This window comes from Columba livia, chromosome 4 (genome assembly GCF_036013475.1).
Source record: "Columba livia isolate bColLiv1 breed racing homer chromosome 4, bColLiv1.pat.W.v2, whole genome shotgun sequence".
Classification (NCBI taxonomy): Eukaryota; Metazoa; Chordata; class Aves; order Columbiformes; family Columbidae; genus Columba; species Columba livia.
Window position 1 is genome coordinate 13,483,537 of NC_088605.1, and position 14,823 is coordinate 13,498,359.

The 14,823-nt window shown below is 39.2% G+C and overlaps 1 protein-coding gene across 4 annotated transcripts in view; it reads left to right on the forward strand.

The window, feature by feature from the left end:
• Positions 1–14,823, forward strand: part of C4H4orf50 (chromosome 4 C4orf50 homolog) — an 81,360-nt gene that overhangs the window by 34,186 nt on the left and 32,351 nt on the right. For 3 of the 4 annotated variants that reach the window (XR_010472116.1, XR_002412016.2, XR_002412018.2), the window contains exon 15: positions 14,128–14,259. The gene's annotated coding sequence lies outside the window, so the exon portion shown is untranslated. Of the gene's footprint in view, positions 1–3,322; positions 3,432–14,127; positions 14,260–14,823 lie in introns of all 4 variants that reach the window. The other variant, XR_010472115.1, reaches the window with a different exon arrangement.

Consider the following 14,823-nt stretch of genomic DNA (forward strand, 5'->3'; position numbering starts at 1 on the left):
ATTGTAGTGCCTTGTGTTTTAATTTTTTAAGACATCCATTCTTCCCACTACAAAGCATTGTTTAAATATGTGCATATACCACACTTGTTTAGGCAGCTGTTTCAGCTTCTTTTCATTTGTATGAAGTAAAAACCCAAGATTTTAGACACTGTAGTGGAAAGAAGCTAATAATTTAACAGTAATGTTTGGAGCACTACATCCAACAGCATTAGAAAAGGTGGGTCAGCTAAAGACTTCCATTTTTAAACCTCTGTCCTACGCCATTTTTTCCCACTACTAAATGGGCAAACGAGAAGTGATAGATTATGCCAAATAATTATGCATTAATTAATGTACAACAAGATGAGACGATGCATTGCATCATCGAACAAGGTCCTTCAAATTCTTTAAACACAGTCATTTATAGAAACCAGCTCCAACATGTATAGTGGTTGGCCATATGGTTTGTATGTAGTTGTCCTGCCAAGCTGAGGTCCTTTGGGAGTCTGAGCTTGCTGAGTGACTGATGCAGAATAATTAATATTGCCTCTCATTCTATAAATGATTTGGGTGTTTGGTTTTTGTTTGTTTTTTCTTTTTAAATTGAGGGTGATCAGAACACATCTGAAGAGTTAACTTGTGTTAAATCTGCTGTTTGTCATCCATGGACCTGCCCAAGTCAAATGGCATTTTCTGTACTTGACTGATGATCAGGACACTGGAGGGAAGGTGCACAACAGTGTGCTTCCTATCAACAGATGCTCACTGAGCCTGTTTCCCATTCAGACTCTTCCGCTTACAAAGAACTTGTTTGAAACAGCACAGAAGACTACTTACTAGAATCAATAGTTCACAGGAAATGAGTGCTTATTAACATAGTCAGGCAATATTTTCCCAGTTCTTTTTTCTAGACTTCAACTCCCCAGTACTAAAGTCAAAATATCTCATTTTAGCAACAAAGTGATATCTTTTATCTCTGGCTTTAACAGAACTATTACTTAGAAATATAATATAGATATAATACATTAAAGTAGCAACCTGAAATGGTGCATAGTGCTTTTTAAACGCTGTGTGGAAGATAAACTTAAAAAGGAAACTCACAGTTCACTTGAGGCTAAAATTGCACTGTAGAGTAGTTTGTATGCTCTTTGGGGGAGGAACTGAAACCCCTGGAAAGAATAGCCATTCTCCTTTGACAGGTATAAAGAAAAAAAAATCCATCAATTTCTTCTAACATTGAACTGGCACTTTTATGTAATCAAAGAAAACTAATAATGCTCCTGTACTTCTGCTTTGTCTCTTTTGCTCTTCCCTGGTAGGAAAGATCACAAACAGGAAATGTAATGCCAGTTTTTATGTTCAGATGAAAAGAAACATGACACCTACAATGACAGATCATATGTATTTTAAGAAAGTTCTCCAGTCAACAAAATTGTTGTATTAGGCTACTCCTTCTATTCCTCATATATATTTTTTTTTTCAGGAAAATAGTATTCATAATATATATTAAAAAAAAAAAAAAAAGAAGAAAAAATTTGCTCTGTATTTTGTGTACACTCACCTGTGCATGTAGTCTCACTTAATGATCAAGAATTCATTATGCAAGTTCAAGAGATAAAGTCAGTCGGCAGTTTCATTTTAGGAACATCTAAAACGGATATGGTTTGGTCAGAATAACAGAATCACAGAATGTTAGGGATTGGAAGGGACCTTGAAGATCATCTAGTCCAATCCCCATTCTGGAGCAGGAACACCTAGATGAGGTTACACAGGAAGGTGTCCAAGTGGGTTTTGAATGCCTCCAGAGTAGGAGACTCCACAACCTCCCTGGGCAGCCAGTTCCAGTGCTCTGTCACCCTCACTGAGAAGAAGTTTCTTCTCAAATTTAAGTGGAACCTTTTGTGTTCCATTTTGTACCCATTACCCCTTGTCCTATCCTTGGTTGTCACCGAGAAGAGCCTGGCTCCATCCTCGTGACACTCACTCTTTATATATCTGTAAACATTAATGAGGTCACCCCTCAGTCTCCTCTTCTCCAAGCTAAAGAGACCCAGCTCCCTCAGCCTTTCCTCATAAGGAAGATGCTTCACTCCCTTAATCATCTTTGTTGCCCTACGCTGGACCCTCTCCAGCAGTTCCCTGTCTTTCTTGAACTGAGGTGCCCAGAACTGGACACAATATTCCAGATGTGGTCTCACCAGGGCAGAGTAGAGGGGAAGGAGAACCTCTCTCGACCTACTAACCACCCCCCTTCTAATACACCCCAGGATGCCATTGGCCTTCCTGGCCACAAGGGCACAGTTCTGGCTCATGGTCATCCTGTTGTTCACCAGGACCCCCAGGTCCCTTTTCACTACGCGGCTTTATAACAGGTCATTCCCCAACTTATACTGGAACCTGGGGTTGTTCCCACCCAGATGTAAGTGGAAGAAAATGGTCTGCATCCCTCTGAGAACTGGGTCTGCTGTAGAAGGCCTGAAAGGCACTGAGAACTAGGAAAGATGACAAAATTCAGTTTATTTAAAGTAAATGATGCCCAAGTCTACTCTAGGTTCTCCTGGAGCTTATACATTTGTAGAAAATATAGAAGGGTTGCTCTGGAGGCCTACCGCTCCCCATCTGTTGCTTATCTTATGCTGTGAAAAGCTTTCATGTGCACAGTAGATCTGGGGATCAGATCTGATGCTCAGTCCGAGTTTCAGGACTCATATTTGTATGAGTCAGAACATAAACAAGTTACCCATTATTAAATTTCCTGTAGTCCTTAATAATTCCTGTTTGTATTTTTTGTGTAGCAATTCTGATTTGTAAAAGCACTGTCTAATATCTTCTTAGTAACAGTCTTTTCATTTAGCTGATGGATATTAAAACTTCCAATTAAAACCAGATAATGTGTGAAATATTTCTACAGTGTAGACCTTTCTCTTAAGGGCCCGATTAAATGAAGAAACTCCCACATCTGTTTGTACAGCTGTATTCTCAGCAGATCAGGCAGCTGGTAGCATTGACTTAAGTCCATCTTTCCTGCAATAGCTTTTTCTTGGGAATAAAGAGAAGATTAGGACAGAAAATGGAATATTTCAGAAACCTTGGCTTTTAACTAAGAATACTGTCTTTCCCCACTCTGCGGATCTAATCCTATCAGTGAGGATAATGGTGAAGTGTAGAATACTTATCCATTTACAAATAAATACATATTAAAAATTTATTTGTGTATATATATATATACATATATGCATAATTGCATGGGGTTTGACATAAATATAGTATAAAATAATAAGAAGTCACTTTTTGCATATCTTTTTTCTTTCTTTTTTTCCTCTTTCTTTTGGTACTTGCTAAGAGAATTGGGGACACAAGAAGAGACTGATTTTTTTCATGTTTAGAGGAAAGTAAGACTATGCAGTGGCAGTTCTGGTTGTACCTTGACTCTGCTGCAGGTTAAAATCCAGGTATGTATCAATCTGTCTTCCATTTCCCAAATACACTAGTTTCCTTGGGAAGGAAACTCACTTGGGTGCTTCAACTCTCAGCCCAAGTGTGAATGACAGTTGGACCAGGCCAATGAGGCACACTTGCCCTATAGTGGTTTAGCTCCCCATTGTCTCTTTTGTTGCTGAAAGAGAGGAAAAAAACAAATCACTGGTTGTGTAAAATATTCTCAATACATTTTTGTCTTGTTTTTATATGCATAACCTACTGAAGCTCTACTGGGTAGTAGTTAGGCACCACTTGGGAAAATGCCAAGCTCCCACAGTGGAAGCTAAACTGACTTGCCCCCTTGTTGAAGATCTCTTGAACTGTAGCTGCTGTTGTATTTCATTCAATATAGCCTACCTCTCTTTGGAAAGCTCAGTCTATTGTGGTAAGTTATTGAGAGAAAAAGTTGTGACTTGTGAAGTAAACAGCTCTTAAAAAGAGTAAGAAGGTATTATTACAGCTGATGGGTCAAGTTCACCAGCTCAGTTTCAGTCTGGTGATCCAGAGCAACTGCAAGCCTGGCTTCTCAGGCACTGAAACCGTGTTTATGTTCAAACCGTTAGTGAATCAGGTCAGACATCTAAGGATGGAGAGAAAGTTATTTTTTCTTTGGTTACTGGGAACATTTAATCAGCAATTACAGAAATTAAGATGTTATCTGTTCTGCCTAGTCACTGCATTTTCGATCACAGTGTGAGAACACAGAACAGAGTAAAGGGGAATTTCAGTAAAGGATTCCTTGAAGTTTGCTTTGGATGGACTTGTATTGGTTGTATTTGGACAAGAGCTAGAAGCTTTGAAGTGCCGTGGCCTCTCAGCATATGGCTGTCTGGCAAAGCCTTCTTTAAGTGGGAATCTCCTGGAGCACATTGTTGGTTTTTGTAAAGTGGCTCCAAGATTGAACGTCTCATGTGATTCTTTCTCACCCTTAGTGAAAGCCGCAGCCAGAAAGGGAGGACGTGGCTGCCTCTTGTTGCCCTCCCTTGCCCCCACCATCTGCTGGGTACTGCTTCTATACTTTCCCATCTGTGGGCTGGGGACTCGGTCTCTCAGCAGCCACATCTTTGTTTCCATCTGGCTGCAAACAGTCCCTTCTGGTGAATGGGCTTTAAAATGTAGGGGTGAGGCTGCCTAGCTGGAGAGTACAGATAGTTTGTGACTGTCTGAGCAGTGAACTTTGCTTGGAGAGAATAAGGCAGTTCTCTCTCAGAGGAACATTGCAGGAGAAGCTGCAGTCCATTTTGTAGTTACTCTGTGGATAGTGAGGGGCTGGGGTCTGCTTATCTCTGCCACCCTCACAATTTTCCACCCTTTTTATGTGCTGGATATTGTCACTAAGATGATGTGGTTTCTGAATTAACAGCTAATTAAGATGTCTTGTGGGTGGTGGATCTTTTGCAAATGGCAGTTTATGGATGAGCAGACAGGTTGTCTGATGCACATGAGCTAGCCAGAAAGAGAGTCTGAGCTGGGAGGTGGTGGAGGTCTAGGTCATGTATTTTTTTACGGTGGCTGCAGAGGTTTTCATCCTTCAATTTATCTCTCATAGCTCATCATGGCCCCATTGCCTCCTATTCACAAATAGAAATTGCTGTCTCCCCAAACCTGTCAGTGTGGCTGCTCAAGTGATGATTCCTTGAAATAATTTCTGTCAAAATTAGCATGTTAAAGATCAGATGACCACAGAAAGAGCTCTGCAAGAAGTTCTGGGGAAATAGTGTTATGTGGCAGATGGCTGACCCTGAGTGAGTATTGGAGAAGGTATTGGAGGCAATAGCCTCTTTGGGCCTTTAAAACCTAAGAAACGAAGCTGCAACTGTTGTGGACAAGCATCTCTGTGTGTTAGGTGGTGTGAATTGGATTCAGAACAGAAAGTACTTGATGTGACAATGCTTTGGAGAGCCAGAAGAAAGTCACTGCTTTTTATATCTGACATCTGCATCTTTCCCAGAAAAGCACATTCCTGTAGTGCCCCTTTTAGATGTCTCTGTGAGACTGGGATTTGCACTGACTTTTGCATGTGGACAGACAATTAACTCAACATTTCCTGGTTCTTCTCAAGTGACATGATATCTTTATTGAGCTACAGAATTGAGTTCTTTACTGCTTACAGCTAAGCCAACACTGCAGACCTTAGCAGCAGTGACTGTCAGATGTCTGCCTCCCAGACAGGGAATTCGTCATCATCTGTTCGGGAATTAAGCTTAATTCATGCTCTAGGGAGTGGGATTCCTTGGAACATGCATAAGTCTGAGTCAGTCTCTGACAGTCATGAAGAGAAATCAATACTTGATCTACGGGACAGGATTTGTCGCATTGTAATATAGGTCTAAAACAGGCAAGATGATCTGCACTCTAGTGGTGACTATAAAGATGAGTTTGGGGGTGGGCTGCCTCAGATGTCAAGTCTACACTGCAGAAGAAAGGGAAGGTGATTCCCACACAACTACTTTAGTAGCAAATGTGACAAGGGTCATACAGGACTTGGCTGTGGAGATCTGGTAGTGCCTAGCGGGACAAAGACTTGGAATCTTCCTCCTGTTTCTTAGGTGACTGAATACTGGACTATCCTTCTCATGAAAGATAATTGACATTAGCACTTGGGAACCTCTCTTTTGTGTTGTTCTAGCTCTTTTTTGAACTGAGGACATTTCCTTTGTACTAATACCTTGGATTAACTATATATATATATATAGTTTTGTCTTAATTAATAGTCACCAACTCTGTTGAATTCATTGTAAGATGCTTAGGTACCAGTTTAGAAACATATTAAATAGAAATTAAAATGTATATGTAGATCTGAAGCCTTGTTGACCTGACAAATTCTCCTGAGGACCCATAAGATCGGAGATAACATTCATCAAGTAAGGCATTGAGCATATGCTGGGCCTAGTGCTAATACTCAGGAGCTTTTTGCATAAAAATAAGCTGGATTCACTATTCATCTGTGAACTGTGCACCGCCTTTAGCTGTGCACGCTTCCCCTTGAATAGTATAAAATAGGACATATCAGAAGAGAGGGCAGCAACTTGTAAAATAATGGATTGAAACACATGGATTCAGTTTGAGCTGTGAAGAGTTTTCTTCAGTGAATTAACACTTGCAGCTCTGTCATTCCCCTGGGAAATCATATAAGCACATGTGTTTCCTTTAGAGGGCTTCTGACCTCGTTTGTGTTCTTTTCAATTTCTGTGTCCAAAGTAAGGAGATATTAAGGCAAATCCTTGCTGATGCTTCCCTGGGAGCTTTACAGAGTGTAAAGGAGGGAAGCAGTTTCTGCTGCTCCTAAATTAAAAGCAATTGCTCAGATTCCTGCAAGTCTCTTGAAGATGACAGATCTGCTAAGAATGAGCACTGCTCTTTGCACTGGCAAACTGGATGTTGGGGAGAGAACAGTGTGATCATCAAAACACATCTTTCAGTTTAATAAACCACTCTGAGAAGAAGGCTCTGCCTCAGTTTAAAAACAGTCCTTGAAAAAAGAATTCCAAACATTAGCATGAAAATAAACACTGATTTTCTATTTTGAAATAAGCCTACTTTCTTTTGGCATACTTAGGTACACTGTAAATTTAATGTTTATAGACAAATGAGCTGTGAAAAATAGAATTGCCTTAGCAGTATTATTAGGAGTAATAACTTCTGCTATGGGTGAATCTGACACTTTTTGAATGTAAAATCATTCATATTTTATTTCCTAGCCTAGCTTTTCCCTCAGAAGAGGTTGCCTTGTCTGTAAGACTAATTTGAAATGTCATTATATATATCCTACTATGAATTACCACTTCTGAGGTCTCAGTTGAACAAAGATCGTAGCAATATATTGTTTTGCATGTCTCAACATGATATTCTGGAAGCTTAACACTGGGAGCTCCTTTCTGTACCAGAATTATTGTTCTGGGACTGATTACCAAGTCACAGTGTTGTACAAAATGTCTGAATCTGCTTGCCAATCCCCTCCTTGATTATCAGTGGAAGTAACTGCATTGCCATCTGTGTGCTTTACATTGGGACCTCTATACATAGGGGTCTCCCTTCCCTTCTGTCCCCTGGCAGAGAGTTTATACTGGTCCCACAGTCAGTGCACCTGGTGTATTTTCCCTTGACAGTGAAGTCATTACATCCCCAGCCATCGCAAAGCTGACACCCATCCATCAACACTCAGACAGCAGAAAACAGAGCTCAGGCCCTGGGAGCTGCACTTCTGTATTCTGCATGTGAAGCCAAGGGATCCTTGGTATTTTTGGATAACTGCAGCCAAATTTGGTGTTATCTGTTGATGACCACAGTATTAAAAAAAAAAAAAAAAACAAAACTAATTTATTGCCTAATTTATGGGCCCACTCGATAGACCTGTGACACAAGTTGAACTTATGTTCAATGATTAATGTGAAATAAAAGGTAGTGTTACATGGCCCAGCTAAATTAAATACTCTTGATCTAATCCTGTCACTCAGCCACAGCTGTTAATAGTTTTATATCCTTATAAAAAACTATACCTGTGCTGCTACTGTTTTTCAGGATAAAAAAAAATCATATTATAACAAAATATATATCCAGATCTTATATAACTCAGTAGGGTACAACACAAACATACATATTCATAATCACAAATTTAGAGGAGGATATGTTTAAATGTGTATGTTTTTTATCCAGGTTTCATTGCCTTTCCATTTTAGTTCATAAGTAACTCCTCTTATGTCTTTGAGAATGCCCCCCTGAATTATTGAATTTGTTTACACACACCAAGTATAGCCATATAGGGCCAAAGATGAAGGTTGATTGTGAATTTTGAATTTTATTTTTATTCAGCACAAATCCCCAGTTGAAATATTTACCCATGGGATAGTATAAATAAAAGTAGCTGAAGAACTTCAAGGTGTTTTCACTGGGACTTGGTAACATTCACCTTTCTAAAACTTGGCAAGCAACAGGACAGTTAAAAAGTCTTTTTGTCACCCTGGGTATCAGGAAGCAGCTGCAGAGCTGACTGCCATGCTACAAGGACAGTGTAAGCCTTAGTCACGTGTCGGACTTAGTGGGAATTAACAGATCTTAAATGAATGTTCCTATTAGGAAGGGCACTTTTCTTCTCCCCCATTTTGTGTGACAAGATCAACATCTCATCAGAGAAACCTTCAGTAGAGAATATTTTGAGTGAATGTATGAGAAATAATATTCTCTTGACTGCACTTGGTCTATAGGAAAAAGAGTTTTCCTGGTATAATGAGTGATAAGTAGAACAAAGATCATCTGGGAATAAAATGCAGCTATTTGATCCATTTGATAATTTCCATCTGGATGGCATTTTCTTCCCTCAGTAAAGGGAACTGAAGCTGTCTATTTCTAGGCAATCTGTTCAGCTTTTTTTCACTGGATAAGACAGTTTAGCTATTCCTTCCATATGGGAATACATTATTACATCTAACAAACATGTTGTTCATCTTTCATTTGATTCAGACATTCTAAGCAATCTTAATCCCTAGGTGGGTTGAGATGGGCATTGAATATCCTCTTTTTTTCTTTCACCTCTCTCCAGAAATCAATAAAGGAGGGGAGAGATCCCCATTACTCTGTACAGACACGTGTGGGTTAATTTACTAAAACAAAAGAAACTTTACTTGAGGGAGAGGAAAGGGAGAGGATAATGGGACAAATTATGTTAGAGGAATGCAGGTCTGCAAGTGTAGCTCCCTGCTATCGTGGGACCCAAGTCACGTGATCTCAGTCATAATTTAAGCAAGATCTATCTCAAGATTTCCCCTCCTTTAGAACAGTAAAATATTCTAAACATTAAGAGAATCATTATAATTGTAATGTCTTGACTAATCAAAAATTTTCTTCATAAAATGAGGTGATGCTGGTTAATACTGCAGTTTTGCCACTGCCCTGGGACTACTGGATCTTGTGCATTTTTAGCAAAGTTTCCTATTTATGTTTTTTATGTTTTTGGCTGAGACAGTCTGGGCCCTTTGATTAGCTTTCAGAAAGAACTGCCTATCAGAAGTCACAAATCAGAGCTGCTCCACTCTGACACGCTGGGTGGGCATTGAGTTCTGTACCATGATCCCCATGCCGAGCGTAGTCATTCTAGCATGAATTCCTGACATCCAAAATGTCTTGCAGAACTTGAGTGCAATAACCACGTAGGCACTGGTACTTGGACCTTGGGATACTTTTGTTGAAAAGCGATTCTGTTCTCTGCATCATTAGTTTTTGGGAAGTGCTAGTGTCTAAAATCTTCGAAAAAGTACTGAAATATGTTCCTAATATTCCTGTGCATAAGAGCAGGAGCGAGTAGTAGTAGTAGGAATTGCTGCCGTACTGGCTGTAGTTTAAGAGGACAACCTTATTTTCCATATGAAATCCAAGCTTGGAAATTTTTTTCATTTGGCAAACCCACGTGATATATTCCTGCAGAAATCGACTGTTGTGTGACTCAACAGAACCTAGAAAAGGGTCAAAAATATAAGAAAAGGGTGTAACTCAGTTCCTGGTGTTTTAGGGTCACATCTTCATCCTCTCTTTGCTCATGGTCCCTAGATACTGCTTATTATCTCTCTTGGGTTGGTATGACTTGCTGGGCTCTTTCAGCAGTGAGTCTGAGCTTTGCCTACCGAGCATCCCCTGTGGATGCTGCTGTTGTAGATATATGTGGGCAGCTCAGCTGGAAGTTCACCCACAAATCAGTTTAGAATTAAACCAACATTTTGTTGCTGTCACTAATAGTCATTTGCTCTATCAGCAAAAGTTGCCACCCCTACATCAGATCCATGAGAATATGAATGGCTTCCAAATGTGCTAATTCAGCACCAGAGCTTTGATCCTAGCACCAATTGCTCCTTAGCATTTTGAATCTGAATTTGTTCTTAATTTTAATATTTGTCAAACAGATGTAAATTGAGACCTCTAGCTTGCAAATACTCCTGTGATCTAAAGAAGTCTGTGAAGGATAATTACACTCCGTTTTCAGTGGAGGCTTATAGAGATTCAGTTAGGGTTTGGTTCATGTGGAATTTCAGTTTATTGGCAATTATATATTTCATCAGTCAATCATGAATTTTGGATTTCAGTGCCTAACTTTTTTCCATTCTCCTTGCTACTTGTTGGTAATGTTCAGGCTGGACACAAGTAACCCAAAAGGATGCAAGATCTGACTGCTTACATGGTGGGTTTAAAGTGAACCCAGAACATAATGCTCATGTTTGGGATGTGCAGTCCAAAAGACAAGAGAAATTTTAAACTTCCAGAAAATACATTTTTTCTTGTTCTGACATTTAACAATCTGCACCAGTGAACAGAGCCATGTCACGGGCAGCTGAGAAGAAGGCACTTGGCTCTTTCAAAACCTGCATCTGATGCCCTCTCACATGGGGAGGGGATCCCACCAGACCTCACCTGCCAGCTCCCAAACACAAGGGTTTTCTGATACAGTTAAACCAGATCTTTCTACTGAGAAGTTTTGTGATTTCTTGTGGCTGGAAATAAAGGATTCAGCTTTAATTCCAGGCTAGCTTAGCTGTCCATCACGTTCAGGAGTGCTTCTAATCTCTCGCAGTGACAGAAAGTGATGGAAAAGAGACTGTTTGGGTTTCTGGTCACATGGGGTTTCATTATTCATGGAGTCCACAAGCCACACTGAAATTATGAAGGATTTAATCCTAGCAGGCTGAGTTGGCTAGAAGTGTTTCTTTCTTACTCACTTTAAAGGAGGTAAGGAGGGATGTAATTACTTATCTTTCTCCGTGTTGGTGTTTCCATGGAATATTTTCAGTTTGTTGGAGGAGCAAAGCACAGTAACACCAGAAATATTCTGGATTGCCTTATGTGTGTATTGCTCAAGAAGCGATTATGAAGGAAAAAAAAATTCTTAATTAAATTTCTTGTGGGTGAATTTTAGTAAGCAAATGTTGTATGACGCATTAGGTTATTCTTTAAAATAAGAAGAAAAGGAGGATTTGTGGAGTTTCCTTCTGTTGCCCAGAGTTTCAAGAACTCATGGCTGAGACAGCTAATGCACACATTTTTCATGTTGAATTCAGTCTCACCGTATTGGAGTCTTTTGTGCCTCCACAACACACAGTCAGGATTAGAAGTTTTCAGGTGGGTTGACTCAGATGTGGTAAATAAAATGAGACAGCAAAATGTGCTGTGTACTGAGGACTGGGAAAACACATGTGCCTGGCAGCGTGGAGCCCAAGTGCTGAAGGAATTCTTGGGGATGGGAAGGGGCATGGGTCAAAATGAAGAAACAGGTGTTGTCTAGGCAGGAATTCCCATTCATTTTGTATACTCACCTGGCTGTTGAGGAAACCCCATGACAACACATGTTTTCAGCTGACAGACTTTTAATAAGATTAGCTGTGACAAGTACAATATCTTGTTTTCCATGCAGAGAGATGATGCTTGTTACTGCTGGATCACTTCAGTTGCAGTTGGGGATTTTCTTTTTCTCTTCCTCTGAAAGTATCTTTAAGTGAGACAGAAGTAGTAGCTGGTTAGTGAGCACAAGTTAAACAGATAGCTGATTTTTCCTTCCTTTGCCAAAGCCCTTAGTGCTCTCTTTGTGTTCTTTAAGATTTTATCCAGACAGATCATGGCTTTGTCAGTCCTGGTGGTGTGTGACAGTTGGATCTGGCTAATATCTACACCCTGAATGAGTTATTAAAGTGGGCAGCATCATTAAGAATTTATTTTGTGCCCTGAAGCCTTCTTGTGACCTTTTTATCATGAGACAACAGTGGCTATTGCTGGCAAAAGGGGCTTTGCTGCTGCAGAGTCATGGCAATGCAGGGGTTGTGCCAGCTGTGCTGTGTGGTACCCCATGCGTGCTGACACTGTGCTGGAGACACCCTTTGAGCAATGAAGATACAGCATTCAAATTGTTGATGCAGTTATGTTAGGCATAATTTCCTAAAAATTTGCTTTATTCTTACTTGCAAGGTTACATTCTTATGTATTCTGCAGACATATACTAGAACACAGCTAGTGGCGCAAATAGCCAAATTGTTATGTTGTTTCTCATGTTTAGAGAATGGAAACTTGCTTGTGGATAGAAGGATAGAAATATGCTTGTGGATAGAAAAGGAAGATCCATTAAAAATGAGCCAGCAGCTGAAAGCAGATACTTTGGGGAAGAGAGCAGACTGATACTCTCCGGGGCTTTCATCATTTGCTGCACAAGGACTTCCTGAAGCAGAGCTGGTTTCTATTGATTCAGTAAACCCTGATGGACTTTTCTCCTATTGGGTTGTCAAGTCTCTCTCAAACTTGCATAATTTTTTTGTATTTGCAGTGCACCATAGAAAGGAGCTCCATCACTTAATAACATGCTAAGAATCACTATACTATTAACCCCTTAATAACATTTTCATTAGCACACCCTGGCTCTGTTAATTCCTTGCCTCACTCTCCACTTAGATATACTTTTACTCAGGAATTGGCCTTCACCGCAGAGTGTGAAGTTTACACAAGAATCTATCTAGCAAATGGAAGCTGTACTTACTGTTAGCCTTTGGACTCAAATTTGCAAAGCCATTTCAGGACCTTTATAGTGTAAATATGTTCAAAAGGTCCTAACAGCTTTTTTTCTCTGAAATTGCAGACCTTAGTGTAAATTACCACTTACTATTTTTACTTTCATTTTAAGTAAGAGCAGGCAATGATTGATTGCAGGACGGTGGACTGACTTAGGAAATAAGGGGATACCATTTCTGTTCTATTGTAGTTCTTCAATATGAAATATTTGACATCTATCTTGTCTCTTTCTCCTCTGTACAATTCCAGAGTAATTTGTATTCTGGAAACCCTCACTTCACAAATTATTGTCTCAGGTTAGTACAGACCAGGGCAAAGTGAATAGGAAAACCAAAATGATGGTCTGTTCTTGTCAGCCCTTTAAAGCTGTGTATGCAAAATTAACATCTTCGTGCTTCCTCTTCCCTTTTCAATTGCTACCTGTTCTGAAAGAACTTTTAAAACCTAAGTCTTTATGTCTTTAAGACACATTTCTACTCCAAAATGCCCAAATACTTTTTCTGCTGTTGAATATTAAGAAATACAGTGAAACTTTTCTGCTTGAAGTGTTGTTTTTTTCTCAGAGAAACTGAGAATTTAACAGCTATTTTTTTTCAAATATTGCCTTTTTTTCCCATGCTATAGTATTGCACCTGCTTATTTTCGTTCATTATTTTGTTTGTTAAATAATAGTCCCCTTTCATCACAGTAATTTTACTACCACATGTGATCCAACATTTTTGTGACAATTTTATTAGACTGCCTAGCTAATGCAGAAGATAGTGGCTGAGAAGAGTAAGTGTTATTGTTTTGCAGTTCTCCAAAATATGGAATTAATAGGGAAATTCATGGTATTGTTAGGGAAGTGTTGATGCTAGAAAGCCATGTCCTTGTTGATCCAAAGCATTTAAAGCATGTGCTGAAATTGCATTGTAACTTGAAAGCTCTATTGGCCAGGGGGCTAACACTTGACAATATTAAAGTACAGATTCAGATTAAATGTTGTGCTGAACTAGGGACACTGTTAAATTGACTTTCCTCACGAAAAAAAAAGATAAAAGCTCCAGCGTCTGCACTTACACTATGTCAGTGATTTGAAAAGATAATGAAAATGGTATTCTTGCTGTATGCTTTTTTCTGTTTTCTCTCCAGGGATGACTTTGCCTGTTGGTTTGGTCTACATTATTAAACAGTGGGGAGAAGCAGCCTGACGGTCGGTTCAGAGAGTCAGAATTCAGATGATGACTTAGGATTTTGCAAATGACTTTCATTGCAGAATACAAGGTAGGTTAAATACAAATGAACATTTAATGTTTTATCTCAAAAGACATTAAATAAGCTTTATTTATGATGCTGCTTTTTTTGTAGAGTTTTGTTTAGATAAACTCCTGTATGCTAATTTTTCGAAGCGTTCATTTTCAAATAAAGCTCATTGATCTTGAAACATTCAATAAAATCAACATAACCATTTCTGATTACATACACAGATCTGCCATTTTTTTGCAGAATGATCACTGACATGTAACCTATTCTGGTGCCTTACAATAAAAAATAAAAAAAAATTTTAAAAGCACCAGCAAAATATGTAGAATTATATGTCATCTTATAATTGACATATTTTTAGCTGAAATATCAAGTTTAATTATATTTCCTATTCACACTAGAAGGCTAGATTTCTCCCTCTTCATTGGCTCTGGTCCAGCACTTGGACATAGACAGGACTTGGGTTGTAACACTGTTGCTGGATCATTTGTATCAACTACTTACCTGTCTCTTATGAACTATGTAATGCTTGCTTTGATCGCATTCAAAATCCCCACACTCTTAAATCTAGTTGCCCCTTTACCA